Source organism: Peromyscus eremicus, chromosome 2, assembly GCF_949786415.1.
Source record: "Peromyscus eremicus chromosome 2, PerEre_H2_v1, whole genome shotgun sequence".
NCBI classification, from domain to species: domain Eukaryota; kingdom Metazoa; phylum Chordata; class Mammalia; order Rodentia; family Cricetidae; genus Peromyscus; species Peromyscus eremicus.
In genome coordinates, this window is record NC_081417.1 from 129,376,622 (window position 1) to 129,393,885 (window position 17,264).

Consider the following 17,264-nt stretch of genomic DNA (forward strand, 5'->3'; position numbering starts at 1 on the left):
ATCCACTGTGTTATTTTTCCCTCCCCCTTCTATTTAATATTAATTATTTATTTTGAGGCCAGGTATCAAGTGTCCCAGGCTGGCCTAGACTCCATGTGTAGCTTAGGATGACCTTGAAATCCTGGTATCCTGCCTCCACCTCCTGAATGCTGAGATGATAGGAATGTGCCACCACATCTGGCCTTCATGCATTCTAGCACTCTGCTAACTGGAATGCATCCCTAACCCCAAATTAAAAATTTTGTTTAGACCCACTCTTTTTTTTTTTTCCCCAAGATAGAGTTCTTTGTGTATCCCTGGCTGTCTTGGAACTCGCTCTTTAGTCCTGGCTGGCCTTGAACTCAGAGATCTGCCAGCCTCTGTCTCCCTCTCTAGTGCTGGGATCCAAGGCGTAGGCCATCATTGCTCCCATGTTTAGACCCGCTTTTAAAAAGCCTGCCCTCCAAGCCTCTCCTTGTCTTTCACTGGGCAGGTAATTCATCTGGCATGGTGGCATTGTTTAACTCTGATTGCTACCAGTAGTAGTTATCAACTGTATCAAGCTCTATGCGAGACATACTTGCAAGGGGGGCCAAATCTTTAACAGAAACGTTAAAGGACAACAGTGGAACAGTAACATCTGAATGGCCACCAGGTGGCAGCACATAATTTATGCGAGAATGATTCTGAACAGGCCAGAGAACTAGGCTGGGGTGATATCCATTCAGAGATCTGTGAGCAACTAATTAGTCTTCCTCAAACAATGCTCTGTTTAGGTTATGTTTCTGTTCAAGAAGAAATCACACAAGCATTAAAAAAAATGTATTATTCAAGCTCCATCCACATTCAGCCTCTTCCAATTTTATTTCCTACCATACATTTTCTTAAACTCAGTTGCCATCAGGACCACCTTTATTCTGTTGTTATTACTATTTTCAGTGCTGGGGACTGAACCCAAGGCCACATGGTACACTCTCTGCCATTGCCTTCTGCCCCTAATCCTATTCCAATTATTTATGTTTCACATATTTGCCAAGAATCTCTACTTCCTGGAAGAGGGAAGTCTAAAGATTTTTAAGGGAGGCCCCTAAACTCTGGGAGGAAGGCCCATATTCCACCGTATCTATCTGTCCTTATGCTTCTTCTTCTTGTTTTTATTTTTTTTAACTTTTCGAGGCTGGCCTCGAATTCACAAAGATCCACCTGCCTCCACCTCCCGAGTGCTGGTATTAAAGGCGTGCGCCACCACCGCCCGGCTGTCATTCTTCTATTGCAGTCTGCTCAGGTATAAGAATATAAACCCTTGAGATTTGTGGGTATAGAAAGTGTGAGGGAATCTGTACCTGACGAACAGTTGGGTAAATTCTTATTTATTCCTCGCGAAGATCTTTCATAATTCTTTTCTTTTCTCTCTTTCTTTCTCTCTCTTTCTTTCTTCTTTTTCTTTCTTTCTTTCTTTCTTTCCTTCCTTTCTTTCTTTTTCTTTCTTTCTCTCTTTCTTTCTTTCTTTTCTTTCTTTCTTTCTTTCTTTCTTTCTTTCTTTCTTTTTCAAGACAGGGTTTCTCTGTGTAGCTTTGCGCCTTTCCTGGATTTCGCTCTGTAGCCCAGGCTGGCCTCGAACTCACAGAGATCCGCCTGCCTCTTGCCTCTCGAGTGCTGGGAATAAAGGAATAAAGGCGTGCGCCACCACCGCCCGGCCCGTAATTCTCTTTTTCAAGCCAGCTCGTGATACCTATCCTCTAAGTCTTCATCAAGTCCAATCTCTTCCCTCGGCATTTCGTTTGGTTGCTTTTTCTCAAGTCGCTAGGAATTATGTATTAATTTTAGCTTCTCATTACTCTGCAATCCTGCAGTACATCACATTTGATTTTGCAGGACACCTTATTCAAAAGCCGCGCCAGTCTAGTGCTTGTTCAATTGGCTTAATTAATTATCAGTTGCTTCTGTTTGGGGGGTTTGATTGGTTTATCTTTTGTTTACCGTCCCGCCCTCTCAGAGACTCTTTAGACTAGGTTTTGCCCCAGGTGTATTCTCTGCCCTTCGGTTCCGCTTTTTCAACACACTGTCTCCTCTGTTTTTACCTCCACTCCCTTCCTATTGGTTCCCTTCGTCTTCTCAGAGTTGGCGCCTAGCGATGCTGATTGGCTTCTCTGAACGCCCATTGTGCCCACCCTCGTACCACGTGGCATCCCTAGCGTTAATTGGGCAACCCTGCTAGCTCGTTTGTCAAAGATCGACGACTGATTGGCTGCTCTGAGGGAGGCCTGAGGAGGGGCGGAGCCCCCGGAGCCCCCGCCCCCCGGTCCCCTGCCCCCAAGCGTTTCAGACGCTCACCCGCGGGGAGCCGAGAGTTTCCAGCTGCCCTCTCAGTCCCAGCGGTGATCCGCCTCCGGGCCCCGCCGAGTAGGCGGGGGGAAAGCAGCCCAGACCGCAAGGCCATGGCAGTAGCCTCCCGCTCCTGCGCTGCCGCTGGCCCCGCGGAATCGCCGGCTTCTGCGCGAGGGACCCCCACCTCCTCCGCAGGCTAAACAGCCACGGCCGGCAGCTGCTATGCTGGCTCTGGGCCGCCAACTCCCTCGCCCTCCGGCCCGCGCAGACGCCCCCTCGGTGGCTCCGTCCTGCCTCAGGTAACGTCGGGAGAGGGACTGAGGAACCAGGCTCGGCATCCCTGCCGCGCGCGCAGCCTCTGCTCCTGGGTCGCCGAGCACTGGACAGCCTGGTGCCTTCCTTGAGATTCTCGTAGAGGCAAGGGACAGTCTCTGGTTCGTCCCTTTCCCCCTTTCCTTTTCCTTCTTTCTTCTCTCCGGGTCCCGGGACAGTGCTCACCTTCTCGCTTCAGAGGCGGGGAATGCATTGGAAGTTATACCTCGAATCGACATTGTGGTGTCTGACCTTCCTCACTTGGGAAGTTCTGGAATCCTTCGCGTCCCGCTGCCCTACCGAGTGTGCCTCACGCGTCTCAGTACCCGCTTCTCCCGCTGAGATCTGGATTCCTTACCTCCCACCAAACGTGCCCATCCCTCCTAAACACCCTGACTTCTAAGAGACTTCCTCCCTTCTCTCTTCTTTTACTGATTTACTTTTTACACTTCTTTTCGAAGACCCTAATCTAAACTGCGATTCAGATTTAGCTGGAAATAAGATCCAGATTAGTCGAATTGAAAAACTTCTCAATTTATACCTCTGAGAAAAACTTGTTAAAGAAGTTGGGCTTTATTCTGTAGGCACAGGGAGCCATTGAAGGTTGGAAGCAGGAGCTTGGTATGGCTTATCTCTGGAAAATGTGAAGGAAAGATTGAAAGTAAAGACGGGAGGGCAGAAGGCCTCCGTAGGCAGAAAACTTGTGTTACTATGGGTAAGAAAGGATGAATGAACCGGAATAGTTGTAGGAAAATGAAGAGAATGGCATGAAATTCCAAAAATTTTCAAAATAGAGTTGAGAGGTTTCTTGTTTTTCCTGCTTTTGTAAGCAAGGGGTTTCTCATTGGTCTATGGTATTGGGTTGGTGGTGTTAACGGAAACAGACTGAAAAGAAGCAATTCTGAAGAATAATAAATTTGGCTGTAGCCAAGTTCAATTCGAGTTTTTCAGATAGAGCTGGGAAATTGAGCATAAACTGAGAAAGTTTGGATGTAAAGACCTAAATTTGAGAGTGTAGAGAGAATATATAGGGATTCTTGTAGTGGGAGGTAGTAATCCTGAAAGCAGAGAATTGGGCTGTGGGTCAGAAGCAACATCACTGAGGACAGCATACACTGAAAGAGAGGTTTAAAGGGTCGGGCAGGAACTAGAACACAATGGCAGTATTGCAGAAGCCACAGGAAGACAGCTTGAAGAAGGGAGGGGAATAGTACCCTGTGTCAGGTGCGCCCGAGGTCAGGTTCATTCCAGTTAGAAGCAAGTGAGTTTAGCAATTGGGAGTTCACCTGTTTCTTTCCAAGGCAGTTGGTGATAAAGTAGTAAGCGCGTGGATTTAGAAGTAAACAGAAGGCAGTGATGAGTAAAAAGGTTTTCTTTTCTTTTTCTTTTTCTATTTCTTTTTGTTTGTTTGTTTGCTTGAGTCAGGGTTGTTTAGCCCAGGCCAGCCTCAAACTATGTGTGTGTTATCACACTAGACTGGCCTTATTGTCGTCAGTTATCTGTGGATAAATCAGTTTTTTTTTTGAAGGTTGAAGGAGCTGTAGTGAGTTTCTGACATGCGCATTATAGCCATAGGAATCAGTGGAAAATATCAAGGAATTATTATTATTATTATTATTATTATTATTATTATTATTTTAGATTTATTTTTATGTTATGTGATGAGTGGCTTCTTGTTGGTTTGTTTTGAGACAGGATCTCACTGTGTAGCTCTGACCAGCTTGGAACTCACTATGTAGATCATGCTGTCCAGCTATGATGTATGCCTGTTTGCCTGTGTGTATGTTTGTTACCACATGTGTGACGGTGCCCTCAGAAGTCAGAAAAGGGCATTAGATTCCCTGGACCTGGAGTTATGGATCGTTGTGAGCTGCTTATGTGGGTGCTAGGGCTTGAATCCAGGTCCTCTAGAAGAGCAACAAGTGCTCTAAACTGAGCCATCTCTAGCACCAAGGATAAAGGACTTTTTTTTTTTTTTTTTTTTTTTTTTTTTGAGACAGGGTTTCACTGCATAGCCCTGGCTGTCCTGGAACTCTCTGTAGATCAGGCTGCCCTTGAACTTAGAGATCTACCTCCTTCTGCTGGGATCAAAGGTGTGTGCCACCACCGGATTTTACTTTTTCTCCAGTACCCCCCTAAGAGCAGGAAGGGGTGGGGGGAGAGATTGGGCTAATCCAAAACTGGAATTTGCAAAGCAGAAATAGAAAATGAGGAACCACTTTACATTGCTAGTGTTAGTGTGGGATCTCTGATCAACTGCACAGTCTAAATTGGAGGTTAGAAGAAGTAAAATCTGGAATTGAAGAGACGGTTCAGCTCAGCTGGCTGCTTTTCCAGAGGACTCAGGTTCAGTTCCCAGTGCCCACATGCCAACTATGTGTAACTCAAGTCCTGGGAAACCCTACACCCTCTTCTGGCCTCCTTGGGTAGTGCATGCACACAATACACAGACATACATGTAGGCAAGACATTCATACACATGAAATAATAGACATTTAAAAAAGAAGTAAAAGCTTTAAGAAGGCTAGTGTACTTGGAGAATTAAGAGATCACCAGAAATGTGATTGAAGACTAGATTTTATCAGAATACATGAGTGGGAAGTTCAGAGTTCTTTCAAAGCAAAGGGAGGGGGGAAAAGTGTGACTGTCTTAGTGCTGTTGCAGGGAAATGGAGCTATAGGTTATTAAAATGGTCTATGTTGACTATGTCATCGTGTGATAGCAGGAGATATTAGGTGCTATGGGTGAGGCCTATTAACACCAAGGAGGGACTCAAATTGGAGATTCCTTGGTGCTTGTTAAAAACTAGTATTCAATGGCACAGATGTTTGTTTCTGAATTAACAGTGATGTTCTCAGATATCTGGGTGATTTCAATGCATGCTGTGTTGCTCTGTTATAGAGATAAATGTTTGATATGGCCTCAAACACTATCCTGTGTGATTTGGCATATGAGGGTCTTAATTCTGTTTAAGACATGTACATGCTAGGAGGCTAATAATCTGCTCTCCAATGATGCTTTCTACTTATAGTTTCAGTTCATTATAAGAAGAAAATTGAGCACCGGGCGGTGGTGGCGCACGCCTTTAATCCCAGCACTTGGGAGGCAGAGCCAGGCAGATCTTTGTGAGTTTGAGGCTAGCCTGGTCTACAGAGCGAGATCCAGGAAAGGCGCAAAGCTACACAGAGAAACCCTGTCTCTAAAAATAAAAGAAGAAGAAGAAAGTTGGGGCTGGAGAGATGGCTCAGAGGTTAAGAGCACTGGCTGCTCTTCCAGAGGTCCTGAGTTCAATTCCCAGCAACCACATGGTGGCTCACAACCATCCATGATAAGATCTCGTGCCCTTTTCTGGCCTGCAGGTGTACATGCAGGCAGAACACTATACATAATAAATACATCTAAAAAAAAAAAGAAGAAAATTGTGGGGCTGGAGAGATGGCTCAGTGGTTAAGAGCACTGATTGTTCTTCCAGAGGACCCAGGTTCAATTCTCAGCACCCACATGGCAGCTCACAACTGTCTGTAACTCTAGTTCTAGGGGACCTGACATCTTCACACCAATGCACATAAAGTAAAGTTAAATTATTTAAAAAATGCTGGGCGGTGGTAGTGCATGCCTTTAATCCCAGCACTCGGGAGGCAGAGCCAGGTGGATCTCTGTGAGTTCAAGGCTAGCCTGTTCTACAGAGCGAGATCCAGGACAGGCACCATACACAGAGAAACCCTGTCTCGAAAAAAAAAAAAAAAAATTATTGGCTTATTTAGAGCAGAAAGAGGATTTGCTTTTAAAAAGGTATTCTTCCTTTATATTAAAGAACTTATAAATACATTGTTAATATCACACACTTAATTTTATTCTGAAATATGTTTTATTGGAGTTTGAAATCTGGGATAGGGGCTTTTATGGGAAGTTTATCTCCTTCTGGTAATGGAGCCTGATTTCATTTTTTTGTGGGGGTGATGTAAATGTTTTGGACCAACAATGGGCATTGTGCTATTTTCCAAGTCATCAAATGAAGATGACGTCAGTGTGGTCTCAGGGTTATTTTTTCTGAGTGTTCAGAGGGGTTGGTGGTTAAAGAGTGTATTTGTAATAATGTGTCAACCATACATTCTATTTTTTTTTTTTTCCAAGACAGGGTTTCTCTGTGTAGTTTTGGTGCCTGTCCTGGATCTCACTCTGTAGTCCATGCTGGCCTAGAACTCACAGAGATCCGCCTGGCTCTGCCTCCTGAGTGCTGGGATTAAAGGCATGTGCCACCACTGCCTGGCAACACCTTCAGTTTTAAGAAAACTGTGTACTCTTTTCGGTGCTGGAGATTTGCTTATAGCCAGCAAAAATGGCCTTGCACCACAGCCTTCCCGACATATTTGCTTTTTAGAACTTCTTTTCCCCGCAGGCTATCCATTCTTAACATTCTATTTTTTACTGTTTGTGTGGGTGTGTGTGTATGAGTAGGTGTGGAAGTAGAGAACAACTTACAGTAGTTGATTCTGAACTTCTATCATGTAGGTCTTGGGGACTGAACTCAGGTCATCAAATGTGGTAGCAGGTACTTTTACCCATTTTACTGGCCCTCTGATATTTTATAAAGGCAGTGTGAAAAAGGGGAAAATATTGGAAATCTTCACTGTAAATCAAAACTGAGATTGTGTTATAAACTATCTGGTTACAGGTAAAATATTGACGTTCTGTCAGCCTTAGTGCTTTGTTTTCAGTTTCATGTTTGAAGCCGGGTATTGTGGGGCATGCCTGTCCTAGCATTTAGGAGACTGAAGCAAGAGGAGCATATGCTTTTGGTTAGCATCCTGGTCTACGTAGTCAGATCCTTTCTCAAAAATACCAAAATAGTGTATTCCTCTTTTGGAATTAGTCCTACTCTTGGGAGCGTTCCTCACTTTCCCTTAACATGTTTGCTCTGCTGGAAAAAAAAAAAACAACAGGGGCTGGAGAGATGGCTCAGAGGTTAAGAGCACTGGCTGCTCTTCCAGAGGTCCTGAGTTCAATTCCCAGCAACCACATGGTGGCTCACAACCATCTGTAATGAGATCTGGTGCCCTCTTCTGGCCTGCAGTCATACATGCTGTGTACATAATAAATAAATAAATCTTTAAAAAAACAAAAACAAAAAAAAAAAAAAAACAATAAAACACACATACAAACAAAACATACAAAAAGTCCTAAAATGAATAAATTATATATGTATACATAGTATTTAAAAATATAGTATATTCAAATGGTTAAATATAAAACTATCTATATATAACACAGGATTTTATATATCTATATATTTTATGTAAACAGTTTCAGTCCCATGACTCTTCTGTCTACCTAACTCCATGGTCCCTTCATCCCTCCCAACCAGTTTTTAAAACTCTTTGGGGGCTTGTGGTTGAAGATGAACCCAGGGTATTTTTGTTTTGTTTTGTTTGCTTTTCAAGATAGGGTTTCTCTGTGTAGCTCTGGTTGTCCTGGAACTTGATCTGTAGACCAGGCTGGCCTCGAACTCACTAGAGATCTGCCTGCCTCTGCCTTCCAAGTGCTGGGATTAAAGGCATGCGCCACCACTGCCCATTGAACCCAGGGTCTTAAGCATGCTAGTCAAGTGTCCTACTTAGTTGCCCTTTATATTGTACCCCTGCCTCACCCCCATTCTGGGAGAAGGAGTTTGTTAGGTAATCTTCAATTTCTGACCTTCCTGGTACACAGGCTGGAGTGTGGGCCACCACACACCCAGCTGTCTTTGCATTCTTTTAGACTCTGTTTAGGGAAATGCTTCCAAACATGAATATATAATCTTAGTTTTCTATTTTTCATGAAAAAGCTGATGGTTTCTCACAGTTCTGCCCTCCACCTCATTAGACTTTTCTTTCATTTCAGTATATCTTTGAGAGCTTTTCAGATTAGTACTTTGAGAGCTTCCTCATTCTCCTTAAAAGTTTAAACACCTACATTGTATCCCATGGAATTCCTTTGGGTGTAGCTGGGTGAGGCAGTGCATACTGGCAATCCTAGTACTCTGGAGGCAGAAGCAGTCAGATCTCTCTGAGTTCAAGGCCAGCCTGGTCTACATAGTGAGCTCCAGGACAGCCAGAGCTGCATAGAGAAACCCTGTCTCAAAACCAAAACAAAACAAAACAAATATTCCCACTTCCCTCCCCCAAAAATGCTTTTGATCCTGAGATGCCTGAGATGCCTTCATAGAGCTTTGGGGTTTGTCTTTGTATTATGTCACCCTGTCTCAGGGACCATAGTTTATAGATGGTTGGCTGGGTTAAGTGGTACAGAATGGACGTTGGAAAACAAGGAGGATCACATCTGGACCTCCAGGGAAATCTGAAGACACCTAGTAACCTCTTTACGTTTGCTGGTGACTGAGACCAGGCTTTGAATGGAGGAGGATGAATTCAGGAGCAGGAAGGAATTGATGTTTATTGGTGGAGTACAGGCAGATCTCCTTAAATATCAGTCCTGTTTCCTGCTGAACTAGTCCCACAAGGCTTTTTTGTAGTTGGTACTAGGATTATTCAGAATTTAAAAGATTTTCCTGTCTGTGTGTGTGTGTGTGTGTGTGTGTGTGTGCGCATTTGATATAGCATATGAGGCTCAGAGAGGCTCTTAGTTCAAACCCCAGTGCTGCAAGGAAAATAAGAGAATACATTTCTACCTTTGTGGCCTTCCTATCTGTAGAAATAAAATCTGACCAGGTATCTAAAATAGCAATACAACACAAAAAAAGCAACCAATCATCCAACCAACCAAAACAAACCAAACACAACAGTAATCCCAGTGCTTGATGGGGGAGGCTACACAGAAAGCCAATTTGAGGCTAGTATAGGCTACATGAAACTTTGTTTCAAAGAAACAAAACACAAAAAAATTAGCTAATGACATGGCTCAGTGGGTAAATGCTCTTACCACAGAGTCTCACAGCTTGATCCTTCCAACCCATGTGGTGGAAGGAGAGAACCAATTCCCACAGGTTGTCTCTGGCCTCTTAACACACAGATAAATGAAATGTGACAGAAAAATTTTTTTTTAAAGAAATACCAAGAATGTGTGTGTGGTAACTTGTTCCCTATTATGTACATTCCTTTACTTTTGAATATTCTAAGCAGTGCTGTAATGGAGACCTTGAACATGTCGTTTTTACATGTGTGCAAGGGGATTTTCAGGATAATTTACAAAAGCAGGATTTCTAAGTTAAAGTTGATATATATATTTATTACCATGAATTGCTCAGTTTTCTTCCTTAGGCATTTTTCCCGTCTACATTGCCTGTTTACTTAACTAACATTGCCTGTGTCATAGCTAATGCTTAAATAGTGTTTATTTTGTACAATGAATACTGTTCTAGGTGCTTTATATACATTGCCTCATTTAATCGTAGTAAAATCCCTTTGAGGTGGGCACTCTGATGGAGGGTCAGTATTGTTACTATTATGCCCTGCTGTTATCAGTCTTGGATTTTTACCAGTGTGATAGATAGAAAGAAGTGATAACTCAGAGTGGTTTTAGTTGTTTTATTTTAACCATGCTGAGACGAAGTGTCTTTTTTATGTTTGAGTCATCCCCATTTCCTGTTCTGTGAACTACTCAGTTTAGTCTTTAACATAACTTTTCTGTTGCGTCAGGGATCTCTTTCTTTCTGATTTCTAGGACTCTCTATAAAAAGTTAAATGTTGTTGATATGTTTTACAAGAACTTTTCTTTTTTTCTTCTTGCATGCAGGGTGTTGAACCCAGGGCCTCATGTATACCAAGTGTCTGCTCTGCTGTTAGGCCCTCAGGCCTGTCTTGATATTTGCCTTTCTTATGTCTCTTATTTTATTCCCCTATAGAAGTTCTAGGTTTTTATGCTGTTAAACTTTTCAATCTTCTTTTATGGCTTTTGGATTTTGAAATATAGGAAGAAAAGCCTTCCGCATTTTAGTCCTTGCTTTTTTAATCTATCCAGTTGGAGCAAGGATACAGAATTGCTGTAAGGGTCAAAGTGCTTTGTGAACTGTAAATCATTAGACAGATGAAATATAATGTTATTTATTAATTTATCCTCTGAACAAGTTCTACAGAGGCTGTCATGTGTTTCTTTGTATTAAATAGAATAGAATGATGTAATCTTATTTGTGTAATACAGAAAATTAGAGCTGGGTCTGCTGGTGCACACCTTTAATCCAGCACTTGGGAGGCAGAGGCAGGCAGATCTCTGTGAATTTGAGGCCAGCCTGGTATCATAGTGAGTTCCAGGACAGCCAGGGCTCTATAGAGAGACACTGTCTCAGGAAAAAAAAAAAAAAAAGAAGAAGAAAGATGATTTGGATGGTATTGACCCTACTGCTAATGTTTGCTAATGTTTTCCTAGGGACAGTTTACATGGGCTCTTTTTTCAAAATGATTTCCACAATGAATTCACTGTGGTGATCTTGATAAATTTGCATATTTTATTTTTTAATATACTAAATTTTTCCATTCATGAGATATTTATGGAAATAACACATTGAAGGAGAAAAAAACAATACAATGTATACATTATTACTGAAAACTGTATAGTATCATTACCAAAAAGGACTTCACTTTAGGAATTGATTTCTAATTGAAGGAAAGTTCTACTTTCAGAAATAAATCGCAGAACAGCACATTCTTACTTAACTCAAAGACTGGCATACTGAGCAAAGGGTGTTCATGTTCTTTTTAGGAGTTCTTTCTGTCAAGTACTGGGCCCCCGTCTTTTGGAGTGATTTCAGCCACTAGGTCATTAGCAATAATGTGTTCTGATTCCTTTTCTTTAATTACTTTACAGTGTGCTTTCCCTTGATCTGGCCAGTCACATTCAATTAATTTATTTCTGAGCAACTCTTTATTTTTATTATTATTATTATTATTATTATTATTATTATTATTTTGTTTGTTTTCGAGACAGGGTTTCTCTGTGTTGTTTTAGTGCCTGTCCTGGATCTCGCTCTGTAGACCAGGCTGGCCTGGAACTCACAGAGAACCGCCTGGCTCTGCCTCCCGAGTGCTGGGATTAAAGGTGTGCGCCACCACCACCCAGCTTATTTCTGAGCAACTTTTTAAAAGACATTTTTAAAAAAATAACTATGTTTGGGCGGGCTGGAGAGATGACCCAGTGGTTAAGATCACTGCCTGTAAGCTGGGCATGGTGACGCATACCTTTAATCCTAGCACTCAAGAGAGAGAGGCAGGTGGATCTCTGTGAGTTCGAGGCCAGCCAGAACTGTTACACAGAGAAACCCTGTCTCAAAAAAAAAAAAAAAAGAAAGAAAAGATTTACTGGCTCCTCTTGCAGAGAACCAGGATTCAATACCCAGCCTCAGGCTCACAACTATCTGTAACTCTGGTTCCAGGGAATCTGATGCTCTCTTCTGGCTTTTGTGGGCACTGTACACACTGTACACACACACACACACACACACACACACACACACACACACAAGATGTGCAGGCAAAACACCAGTACACACAAAATAAAAATAAAAAAACTCTCTGTGAGCATGTGTGTGAGTGTGTGTGTGTGTGTGTGTGTGTGTGTGTGTGTGTGTGTGTTTATGACACATGTGTTCAGGTGCCCAAGGAGGCCAGAAGGAGGTGTTAGATCCCCTGGAGTTGGAATTGTAGGTAACAGTTAACCACCTGACATGGGTTATGAGTTCTGAACTCAGGGTCCTCTGGAAGAACATCAAGAGCTCATAACTTCTGCACTCTTTCTCCAGCCCTTCTGAAACTATTCACAGTATTTTCTTCCTGTTGTTTCTATTAACATTTGGTTAATAGATGTTCTTATCTGTGCAGCTTTTTTGTTTATTTATTTATTTTTCATGAGCATTGGTGTTTGGCCTGCATGTGTGTAGTTGGACTTTCCTTTGGACCTCCAGCTCTCAAAAAGCGACACTGAGGCTTATTATTAATTATGAAAGCTCAGCCTATAGTTTAGGCTTGTCTCACTACCTCTTATAACTTAAACTAACCTATTTCTATTCATCTACATGTTGCCACATGATTTGTGGCTTTTACATCTCCTCCTGCTTGTCTGTTCTCTCTGTGTCTGCTGGGATTTCTTTTTCCCAGAGCTCTTTCTGAGCTCTCTCTGTCCAGAAGCTCCTTCTATACCTCCTGCCTAGCTATTGGCTGGTTAGCTTTTTATTAAACCAATCAAAGTGACACATCTTCACACAGTGTAAAGAAATATTCCATATCACATGTGTGTCTGTGTAAGGATGCCGCATCCCCTGGAACTGGAGTTACAGGCAGTTGTGAGCCGCCATGTGGGTGCTGGGAACTAGACCCAGGTCCTCTGGAAGAGCAGCCAGTGCTCTCAACTGCTGAGCCATCTCTCCAGCCCCTTATCTCTGCATCTTGATTCCTTTTGCTAACTAGCATCATTTTGGGCTGTCCTTTCCAGCAGTAATTCTTGCACTGAGATGAATTTCAACCACACTCTTCAGCTGCCTGGTTTTTTGGTTTTGTTTTTTTTTTTTTTGCATATTTTAGTTTTGTTGTTTTTTGTATTAGAGTCTGACTAGAACTTTTAGATTATTTTTACTCTCACATTTGCTACGGTTCACAAATGTTTATGCTATTTTTTCTGAGTACAGTTCTTGTTGATTGGAATGAATTTATATCTTTGGGAAATTTAGAAAAGTTGTCATTAGCTAAGTAATGCTAATCTTTACAATAAAGATCTAGAAAATAACAAAAACAAAAGAAAATGAAAACATGAAGCTAATACAATGGAATATACCTATAATCTCAGTACTTAGGCTGAGTCTGAGGATCTTAAGTTTGAAGGTAGCCTAGACTACATAGCAAGACTGTTTCAAAAAAGCTAAGAATGAAGAAAGAGTTGACAAGTAGAGAGGATTTCATAAGATATAATTTTCTCATAATCTGCCTGTGTCAGTGTTCTGTTGTGGTGAAGGATACCACGGCCAAAGCAACTCTTTAAGAGAAAGCATTTTCTTTCTTTCTTTTTTCTCTTTCTTTCTTTCTTTCTTTTCTTTTTCTTTTTTTGAAATAAGGTTTCTCTGTGTAGCCCTGGTTGTCCTGGAACTTGCTCTGTAGACCAGGCTGGTCTTGAACTCACAGAGATCTGCCTGTCTCTGCCTCCCTAATGATTAAAGATGTATGCCACCACCGCCTGGCAAGAAAGCATTTAACTGGGGTCTTGCTTACAGTTTCAGGGGTTTAGTCCATTATCATGGCAAGAAGTATGGTGGCATGCAGGCAAGTGCTGGAACAGTAGCAGAGTGCTGCGTCCTGATCTGTAGGCAGAGAGAGAGAGAGAGAGAGAGAGAGAGCGCAATTGGGCCTGGCATGGGCTTTTGAACCCTCAAAACCCACCTCCAGTAACACACTTCCTCCAACAAGGCCAGACCTACTCTAATAATACCACACCTCCTCCTTTGCCTTCTAATCCTTTCAAACAGTGCTGGTAACTGAGCCTTCAAATATATGGGCCTGTAGGGGCCATTCTTATTCAAACCACCACACTGTCCACCATTCGCTAAGTTAATAGCTATTTTGAACAGGTAGCATTTTGAACATATATATATATATATATATATATATATATATATATATATATCCTCTTTTGCTGTGCATGTCTATAGTGTTAAACTCTCAAGGTTTTGGCATGGTGTCTGACCTCTAGGAGGTGCTAAATAGAGCATTTGTTGACTAATGAATGAAAGAAAGGGTATATTTTTCACATAGAGTTTGAATCTTGGTGAGATAGCTCAGCTGGTAAAGTGCTTGCTATACAAGCATGAGGATTTGACCTGTTTGATCTCCAAAACTCAGGCAGAAAGCTAGGATATAATGGCATGTGCCTGTAATGCCAGTGCCTGAGACTCATTGGCCCGCCAGTCTAGCCTGAGCAGCAAGATCCAGTCAGAGACTGTCTCAGAAAACAAAGGGGACAGCCCCTGAGGACAACACCACAGTCTGACCTGTCTTCCACACACACATGCACACATAGGCACATGTGCCAGAACACACCTGCATCTTCAAACACACAAAATTTGAATCTTGACAACAAAAAGCCAAACCAAGGGCTGGAGAGATGGCTCAGAGGTTAAGAGCACTGACTGCTCTTCCAGAGGTCCTGAGTTCAATTCCCAGCACCCACATGGTGGCTCACAACCATCTGTAATGAGATCTGGCACCCTCTCCTGTGTACATAATAAATAAAATCTTTAAAAAATAAATAAATAACTTATCCTGTAAAAAAAAAAAGCCAAACCAAATCCAAAACAAAAGAAAATGAAATCTGAATCTCAATATCTAAATCTTCTCCCCTCAACTGCACATTTTGACTAATACCTAATAATAAAATTTATATACCATAATTCATGTGAAGGTGAGCAAGCAAGTTCAAGTCCTTATGGAGCTCATATGGACTATGAGTGGACATAGTCCACTGTGAAGAAAACTGATAAGCAACAATTACTGTACAGTAAGATAGCTGTAATAGGATTTGTTCAGGACAGTATCATATCAAAGTACAGACAAAGGAGATTGAAAGGTCAGAGAACACTTCCCATATTAGTTGATTCCTGAGAGAGCCATGGAAAGAAACCAATAAGAACACCCCACGGAGAAAGAATGTTACATGCATGGATGCTGAAGTATGAGCAGGAGTCTACAAATAAGGAGCTTAAGGGAGAAGGGGTTTGTTCTGCTCGCAGTTCAAGGGCACAGTCCATTGTGGTGAACAAGGTGGCAGGCACCTGAAGCATCTGGTAACGTCTCATTTATAATCAGAAAGCAGAGAATGAATTAGCATGCTACTGCTCAGTTCCCTTTCTCCCTTGATACAGTCCAGGACTGGAGCCAGGACTGGTGCTATTCACAGTGTGTGCGTCTTTTCGTCTGATTAATGCCATCAAGATTATCCTCAGGCTGGGGATTTAGCTCAGTGGTAGAGCACTTGCCTAGCAAGCGCAAGGCTCTGGGTTCGGTCCTCAGCTCCGGGGGGAAAAAAAAAAAGATTATCCTCACAGGTGTGCCCAGAAGAGGTGACTCAGGAGAGTCTAGGTTTTGTCAAGTTGACAATTAACACTAACCATCATAAGTTGACTGTGTCTATGGATAGAAGAGTAAAGATAGATGAAATTGGAGCTAGGAGGGCTGGAGAGATGGCTCAGCAGTTAAGAGCATGACCATTCTTCCAGAGGACCTAGATTTAATTCCCAGCACCCACATGGTGTCAAATGACTGTAACTACAGTTCCAAAGGATCTGACACTCTTCTAGCCTCTGCAGCCTCTGCATGCATGTGATGCACAGACAACATGCATGTAGATAAACCACCTGCATTTTGTGTTTTACATAAATAAAAATAAGTCAGAATTTTTTTCATTTTATTTATTTGTTTGTTTTTGTTTTTTTGAGACGAGACAGGGTTTCTCTGTGTAGCCCTGGCTGTCCTGGAACTTGCTCTGTAGACCAGGCTGGTCTCAAACTCACAGAGGTCTGCCTGCCTTTGCCTTCTGAGGATTAAAGTCATGTTCCACCTCTGCCTGCCTTAAACAAAAATTTAAGGAAGAAAAAGAAATTGGAGATAGCAGTAGAGACAAATGAGGAGGAGTGTTGTTACATACAAAGCATTTTTAGAAGTTTACCCACCATGGATAATAGATTGTAAGGTATGTGAGTTACGTGCTTGGAAGACTCAAAAGACATTTGCTAACCAGTCACTGAGAGTGAGAATGAAGGGCTGGAGAGATGGCTCAGCAGTTGGAAGAGTGTATTGCTCTTCGGAAGGACCAGAGTTCAGTTTCCAGCATCCACATGAGACAGCTCACCACTGCCTCAACTCCAGCTCCAGCTGATTTGATGTCCTCTTCTGGACTCTGGCACCCGAACACACATAGCATACATTCACATAAACAATACATACACATGAAAATAAAAAAGAGTTGGAATGAAGTCAATCATCAGAAAGTGCTGTAATAACTGGAGTGAAGAATATCACTTCAGCTGAGACAGGAAAGAAATAACATTAGAAAGGTGGCATAAGTCTGGAGGATAAAGGTTAGGTTATTTACTTTTCTTCTTTTTTTCCTATTTTATTCCATCCAAGCCCCCAGATTAGGCTAACTTTAGTGGAACATGATTCTTGAATGCCAGGCTAACATCTTTATAAGAAGCAGATATTGGGGGCTGAAGAGATGGCTCAGTGGTTAAGAGCACTGGCTGTTCTTCCAGAGGACCTGGGTTCAATTCCCAGTACCTACATAGTAGCTCACGACTGTAACTCCGGTTCCAGGAGATCTGGCACCCTCACACAGACATACATGTAGGCAAAACACCAATGCACATAAAATAAAAATAGATAAATTAAAAAAAGAAGCAGATATTGCTGAAGATTTTATACCTTTTTTGTTGAGACAGGATCTCATGCTGTAGCTCAGGCTGGACTCAAACTCATAGTAATCCACCCTCAGTCTCCTCAGTGCTGGAACAACAGGCTTGAGAATGGTGCCCAACTCACTGAAGACCTGCAACTGTCACATGTGTCATATGAAAACTAACATAGGCTGTAGTTCACTTCCTTCCAGTTTGTCTGAAACGATGTTGAAATCTTTCATGTCTATGAAATAGTGGGGATATTATTAAATAAAAATAT

At 42.1% G+C, this 17,264-nt stretch overlaps 1 protein-coding gene across 2 annotated transcripts in view; it reads left to right on the top strand.

Moving 5' to 3' along the window:
* The first annotated feature begins 2,287 nt into the window (after positions 1 to 2,287).
* Positions 2,288 to 17,264, top strand: part of Tesk2 (testis associated actin remodelling kinase 2) — a 104,287-nt gene continuing 89,310 nt past the window's right edge. For both annotated transcript variants that reach the window (XM_059254804.1, XM_059254805.1), the window contains exon 1: positions 2,288 to 2,606. The gene's annotated coding sequence lies outside the window, so the exon portion shown is untranslated. The remainder of the gene's footprint in view (positions 2,607 to 17,264) is intronic.